Here is a 7472-nt window from a genome sequence, read left to right as displayed (position 1 = left end):
CTAATGCTAGTGAGCCATTGATCTTTACCTGGAATTTGGAAAGCTCTGATGATGAAACTTATGCTTACATATATGTCGCCGATATCCAACAAGTGCGAGCCAATGAAACAAGAGAAATCGAAATTGTGGGGAATGGTAAAGTTATTTTCCCACCTTATCGTCCCAAGAAGTTTGAAGTAGGGATGCTAACCAACACTGTACCACTAAAATGTGAGGGAGGGGTATGTCGAGTGCAGTTTTCAGAAACGCCGAGGTCGACTCTTCCACCCTTGATGAATGCCTTGGAGATTTTCACGACCATATTGAGTTTCCACAATCAGAAACAAATCAAAGTGACGGTATGTGGCTGTGTACTTTAATGAATATAAGACATATGATAGAATCCCACATTGGTTTATTTGGTTATATTATTTTATTTTATTTTATTGTGAGTAATACCCCAAAGCTTTATAGAGCTTAGTTTTGGTACTTTTCCTCACCAATGTGAGATTGATCTCATCGTTTTATTTTTATAGGTCTTACTCATGTTTTCGTTAACTTATTCTTTTGTTTCAGTCATAGCTATCAAGACTATCGCATCTACGTACGGATTGAATAAAGTCAGTTGGCAAGGCGATCCATGTGTTCCTAAACAATTCTCCTGGATCGGTGTAGGCTGCAGTATTATTGATATTTCCACACCACCAAGAATCATAGCATTGTAAGAACACTCAAAGTACTTTTATTAAAAGAACTCTGAATACATCTGATTTCTCATCACTATATATATGACAGAGACTTGTCTGGAAGTGGATTAACTGGAGTTATACCGCATGGCATACAAAATCTAACCCAACTTCAAGAATTGTAAGTATCTCCATATTTGGATAAAGTGAAAGCTGTCTTAATTTGCAGAATGTATAAAAATTATGTTTGCATTTTTGTCTTAACAGAATTCTAGGGACTTGTCAAATAACAACTTAACTGGAGAAGTGCCTGAGTTTCTAGCCAAGATGGACTCCTTGTTGAAAATGTAAATTTTTTTTCGGAGAAGCACAACAAATGTTTATTATTAAATCAAATCTTATTGTCTTAATAATTTTTTTACATCTTCAGAAACTTAAATGGAAACAATCTTAGAGGTCCTCTTCCCCAAGCCCTTCTTAATAGAAAAAAGGGAGGACTACAACTACAGTAAGATTTGTTTCCATGGTGATCTTCTTTGATCACTTTTCATCTTCCTTTTTTTTTTTTTGGAATAAACCAATAACATTAATTATTTGCTTTAGTCTTGAAGGAAATAAAGACCTATGTGTCTCATGCCATTCAAAATTTCCGGTGGTGGTTGTCGTCGCATCCGTTTCTTCTCTTGTGGTCATTATCATAATGGTGTTAGTTCCCATCTTCATTTTAAGAAGGAGAAAACATCAACTGGGAAAGGTACTCACTAGGGAATATATTGTATATATAAAGAAAATATGATATCATATAAAATCATCAAAAGTATGTTGAACGAATGAACGTGTTGAAAAACTTTTTATCTGCAGTTATGCGCCCATCACTTGAAATGAAAAATAGAAGATTTACATATTCAGAGGTCAGAGAAATGACGAATAACTTTCAAGTTGTTTTGGGTAAAGGAGGCTTCGGTGTTGTTTGTCGTGGTTTTCTAAACAATGAACAAGTAGCCGTTAAAGTTATTTCACATTCATCAACTCAAGGCTACAAGGAATTCAAAACAGAGGTATTACAAAACTATCTTACCCTTAGTTTTCGGACAATCATGCAATTATACCTTTTTATATTGTTGATTGTTAGGTCGAGCAACTTTTAAGAGTTTAAGGGAACATCTCTCAGGTAAAACCATAGTTAGAATATGATATAAAAATAAAATAAAACACTTTTTGAGTTACAAGCCAAAGGGCTTTAAAATTTCCTCTAATGATTTCTAACCATATATATTTTTGAATTTTGGCAGGAAAACGTCGTGGCTCTTTTTTGAACTGGTCGAGTAGACTTAAGATAGCTATTGAGTCTGCGCTAGGTATGTAGAATTTTTTGCTAGTTCTTATCATTATGTGTTACTGTTTCTCAGTTTGATATATCCCTATTCCTTCTAAAATATCATTTAAATGACAATTAGTTAACATATAAAGGTTTATCTATGTATTGTACTAGGGATTGAATATTTGGATATTGGATGTAAGCCGCCAATGGTTCATAGAGATGTGAAAAGTACCAATATACTGTTAGGTCAACAGTTTGAAGCAAAACTCGCAGACTTTGGACTTTCCAGATCTTTTCTAGTGGGAAGTCAAGCTCACGTATCAACAAATGTTGCCGGAACTCTTGGTTATCTTGATCCTGAGTAAGTTCTACTTCATATCACATTGTAGTTTCAATAATGTTTGTTTTCGTTCGTGTTAGATATTGAAAAAATGTAATATATTTTTTTTTTTGTAGATACTACCAAAAGAACTGGTTAACAGAGAAGAGTGATGTTTATAGCTTTGGGATTGTGTTATTGGAGATAATCAGTGGCCAACCTGCGATTGAACACTCACGTGAAAATTCTTACTTATCAGAATGGGCGACGTCTATGCTCGCGAATGGTGATATTGAAAGTATTATGGATCCGAAACTCCACGGAGAATATGACACAGCTTCATCATGGAAAGCTCTTGAATTAGCAATGTCATGCATTAACCCTTCTTCTAGAGAGAGACCAAACATGACTAGGGTTGCTCATGAACTAAATGAGTGTTTGGAAATATACGAGAACTTAGGTAAAAGAAGGAGCCAAGATGCAAATTCATCAAAGTCCATGGTACATAACATAAGTTTCATCAGTGATAGTCCTTCAGCTCGTTAATAATATTTCCATCTATATACAGTATATATTCTTTTGTTTGAAACTAAGATATACAGTCTACTCTACAGTTTGTATTCAAAGTCTGTAATGTGAATATGTTAAAAGCTTTATCGCAACAGTGAAATCATTTCCTAATATCATATGTACGTAAGACCTGTTTTAACTTTTAACTAGTCTTCCTTTTCACTTTATATTATTTCTTGCTTTTTAATAAGGGGGAAAAGGAGTTTAAGTTTTCATGTGCGTTTTCCTATAATTTATACTAATAAAAAATAGAAGCAATAAGGCGTCCACCTAAACTTTAAAACCACCAATAGTGATTAGCCACCTCACTAATTAACATTTTTAAAATTTTCATAATTTTCTATATTAAGAATTATTTTAAACAACCTATCAAGATTTGACATGTCATTTATTAACATTTTTTAAATTTCTAGAATTTTTTAGAAAAAGAAAAATTTTAAAATTTATGGAAATAAAAAAACTGTGGACAATATCCCACATCGGCTAGAAATTTTTTAGACAATGGTTCAAAACCAATATAAATAAGATTAATATGCTACCAACAATGAATGAGCAGGAAAGCTTGATTTATCAGGCGTCTAAGTTTAAAAGTTTTATATTCGGTTTGATCCAGTTTTTTATTTGATCAAACTAAAACTTTAAAAAGTTTCAAAAATATATATTATAATATTTAAAATTTTTAAAAGTTTAAACATTATAAATATTGAAACTTTTTAAGAGGTTCAAATTTTATATTTCGAAACCTCTTAAAAGTTTAAAATATTCTAAATAATGATGTAAAACATAAATTATTTTATTTATCTACGTTTGTGCTTTTTATTTTTTATGAGCTGTAAAATATATTTTTGTGTATGATTTTATAGATGAGTTGATATTCTTTCATTAAATTTTTATCTTATTTTTTATTTTTGTGAGAAAAGAAATGATTTTGTTCTTGGGGTTTGATGTGTTAACAAGTTGTGTGGTAGTTTAAAAAAAGGTTTTTCGGTGGAAGAATGTGAAGAAGTTGACAAGGAAGAAGAAAAAAAAGTGTATAACGAAGAACCCGACGGTAAATGTAACGATGACAATTACCACAAAATTTGACAATGAAAATGACAAAAAACAATAAGAAAACATTGAATTCAAAACACGAAAACATAGGTGGTAGCGATCAATTAATTTTGAAAACGAGTTAAATTCATGTTGATAAAATTGTTTCGTTTTTCTGATGGTCAAAGAAATGATTTAGGATATGTGAGGTCATCAGTTTGATTCGCCTCGCCTGGACGTCGAGTTAAATTCATGATTTTTTTATTTGATTTGATTTTATAACACAACTGATTTTTATATTTTTCAAAATTGTGTATCTGAAATTTAATTTTTTCCCTTAATACTAATTTAAAATTTTTTATAAGATAATATTTTATTACTATCATCAATCATATATAATTTTCACCAAAATATATCATTATAAACCTAGTAACTGTCAAGACAAAATAAGAAAATAAAATTTTAAGAGAAAAAGAAGTGAATATGATCGAATCGAAGTAACAAACTGAAACAATAAAATATTAAATTCTAAATGGGCCGTGGAATATAAACAAAATGGGCCCAAGGTCCAAAGCACACTTAAGCTGATCACATCTCCATGAAATATAGAAGTAACCAAACATCCCACGATGCCAACCAAAAAGGAGCATGCCTCTTTTGCATCGTCAACAGAACTATAATGAAGGGAAGAAGCTATCATCACAAGCATATGTAATTGGGATCAAACACTGAATCATCCCTATTAAGACAACCATTGAGAATAGAATCAAACAATATGGATAGATGCATGATGCATCATGAGATAAGCAGAGGAATATGGAGAAAGAAACCAGTTTAGTGACCTGATGCTTTTCTCTTATAAAAAACCTCGCCTATCTATAACAAAAGACAAGGCCTTCGACTTAAAGCATAGATGTCAGCGTCACTAGGAAGATGAGCACATTACTTGAAACCTAAAACATCCAATAAAATAAGACCAAATCATGTTGAAAACTCCCTGATGGCATAGTCCAAACCTCAAAATTCAGTTAATAGAAAAAGAAGAGATAGCTGACACAAGCTTAAACTTAGCAGAATTAGGAGAAGCTAGTGAGGAAAATATATGAAAACAAACTCGTTTGAATATCCCCTATATATTAATACGTAAGCATTTTGAGAAAAATGCCGAGATGTCGTCGTTGGAGAGCTCCAAACACTTTTTAGCAATTTACCCCTATTTGGTAATATTATTTACAATAAATGTCATTATATGTTTAACCAAAAAATAATAATAATAAATATTTACAATAAACGCCATTATATGTTCAACTAAGGTGTAGTTTTAAAAACATTTAAAATGTAACATCTAATTTTATTAGTCAAAATAGTTATTCATCAAATAATATACAAAAAAAATTTTCCCAAACACCAAAAATAGAAATGACTGTAGCAAAAAAATCAGCAAATTAAAATAAAAATTTGAACTTAATAGTACTCATATCTTTACATTTTATGTAAATGCATATTACACTTCTTAAAATTTCCAAAATTTTTAAAATATCTTTTTTTTTCTTTTCATTTAATCATTTATCATGTTTCAGTAAATTGCACAAAAGACATGTTGCCATAAATAATAATATTTTCTCGATTACGTTAAAACTTTTTCAGGTTCAAAGATTTCACGGGTGAGACGTATTTTGACACGCAATAAACAAAAATTTGAATTAAAAAATACTTTAAATTAGATATTATGTTTGACACAAACAGATATTAATTCAATAATTATAATTTACTCATAATAATTTTATTTAAATTGATTTATTCTGCACATTAGTGCGGGTTGTTACCTAGTTGATGATTATAGATACAAAGGAGAAGTCATATGTAACATACCTCACTCACCAACACGGCCTTGAACCTCCACGATCAAACACAAAAATTTATTCAAAGAAAAACATTAGCTGATCACAAAAACACTACAAATCAAATAAAGGGAAACTGAGACATAACAAAACAGAGGAACTTGTGGTTGTAATAGAGAAGATGATAATAAAAAGATGTTGCACAGAAGAAACCTAAACAGATGACATACCAGAAGAAAGATTTATCATATCATTCCCGGTGCCTCTACGATCTGCATGAGAGAGAGATAAATATTATGCTAAGATTTATCAAATCCGTCCCGGTGTCTCCACAATCTGCATCAAAGAGAGAGATATTTTCAGACTTACGCGTACCACCTCAAAGACTTGAAAACAAAAAAGACACTGAAAACAAAAAAGAAGCTAAAAGGAGAAAGTTTAAGAAACAAACTCCTCTAGGAAAGGATTTGTGGATCATCTCTCATCTGAATGAGTGTTACAGCAAGAACATCTGGGAAACACAAGAAACAGAGGAAAAAGGTTTATCGATGCGAGGAAACCTGAAAATTAAACTCCCACAATGTTCTCTCTTTGAGCCTCCCACACAACAATCCAGGTGCCTCAACGATCTGCATGAAAGAGGGACTGAGATGTTAATTCACTTATATAGAGAAAAAAAAAAATCTGCTAAGAGGAAGCTACCTGAAGATGTAGCGCAGAGAAGAAAAAAAGATCCATCAAAGCATCCTCCTCCACAATCTAAAATAACAGAGCGAAGAGAGGTAAAAATCGCATGAAAATAATAAAAAAGCCTTGAAGGATTCAGTTTAGAAATCTAACCCTAGAAGAATAACATGAATGAGAGTGACAAGGATCCGTCAAAGCCATCACCGAACAATCGTAGAATCCTCCTCCACAAATCTAAACCAACACAACAAAAACGACAAGTAACATGTAATTAGAAAGAACACCATCAAACCAAACTGAAAATTCAGAAGCTAATAGAGATGCGTTTAGAGCAAGGAGGAACCCGTGAGAATGCCTGAAGACGTAGCAGCATGTAGAAGAAGGTAATGATCAGATCAATAATTTGCTTCCAAAACACCTGCAAGAGGAAGAAAGAAATGTAAGGTACAAAACATATAAAAGAAGTAAAATATGTGTTAAGAGGTACAGAACAAAACCCCTGAAGAGTGAAGTCGTTGCATAGAGAAGGAGCGTTTCCATCAAAGCCGTCACTGATTGATATAAAACATCATCCAAAACCTGGAAAAAACAAACAGAACAATAAGTTAGAAACCAAACCCTTAGAAAAGAAACAAGCAAGTGAAAAGCCATATAATTTGAAGATACCACACATCATTTTCTAACTTGTTACCTGGTCCACAAGCTTATAGTTGTGAGTAGTATACTCCATTCCAATTGGAACCCATGAGAACGCCTGAAGAAGAGTAGTCAAAGCCATCACTGATTAATAAAATCATCATCCAAAACCTGAAACAACAGAAAAACAACAAGTAAATAACATGTAGCTAGAACAAAAAAACCACAGAAACAAAGAGAATATTCAGAAACAAATAATAGAGATGTGTTTAGAGCAAGGAACCCATGAGAACGCTGGAGGAGGATTAGTCAAAGCCATCAATATTGATAGAGAAAAGCATCATCCAAAACCTGAAACAACAAAAACGACAAATAAATAACATGTAACTAGAAGAAAAAAA

At 32.0% G+C, this 7472-nt stretch overlaps 1 long non-coding RNA gene and 1 pseudogene across 2 annotated transcripts; one reads left to right on the top strand and one right to left on the bottom strand.

Moving 5' to 3' along the window:
- The window catches only part of LOC104719937, a 4582-nt pseudogene extending 1693 nt beyond the window's left edge, over positions 1 to 2889 (top strand).
- Positions 4349 to 7431, bottom strand: LOC104716372. 2 transcript variants are annotated; one of them, XR_756030.2, is made up of 11 exons: positions 7355 to 7431; positions 7127 to 7242; positions 6933 to 7014; positions 6779 to 6853; positions 6589 to 6669; positions 6451 to 6507; positions 6309 to 6377; positions 5979 to 6084; positions 5780 to 5804; positions 4750 to 4860; positions 4349 to 4646 (listed from the first exon to the last, which is right to left on the bottom strand). It is a non-coding gene; the product is annotated as an uncharacterized LOC104716372 (long non-coding RNA). The 2 variants fall into 2 exon arrangements; XR_002033651.1 differs by having other exon boundaries at positions 5979 to 6020.

The sequence above is a fragment of the Camelina sativa genome, chromosome 10 (assembly GCF_000633955.1).
Source record: "Camelina sativa cultivar DH55 chromosome 10, Cs, whole genome shotgun sequence".
Taxonomy (NCBI): Eukaryota; Viridiplantae; Streptophyta; class Magnoliopsida; order Brassicales; family Brassicaceae; genus Camelina; species Camelina sativa.
Note: the sequence above shows the minus strand (reverse complement) of the source record. Positions and strands in the feature narration are given on the sequence as shown.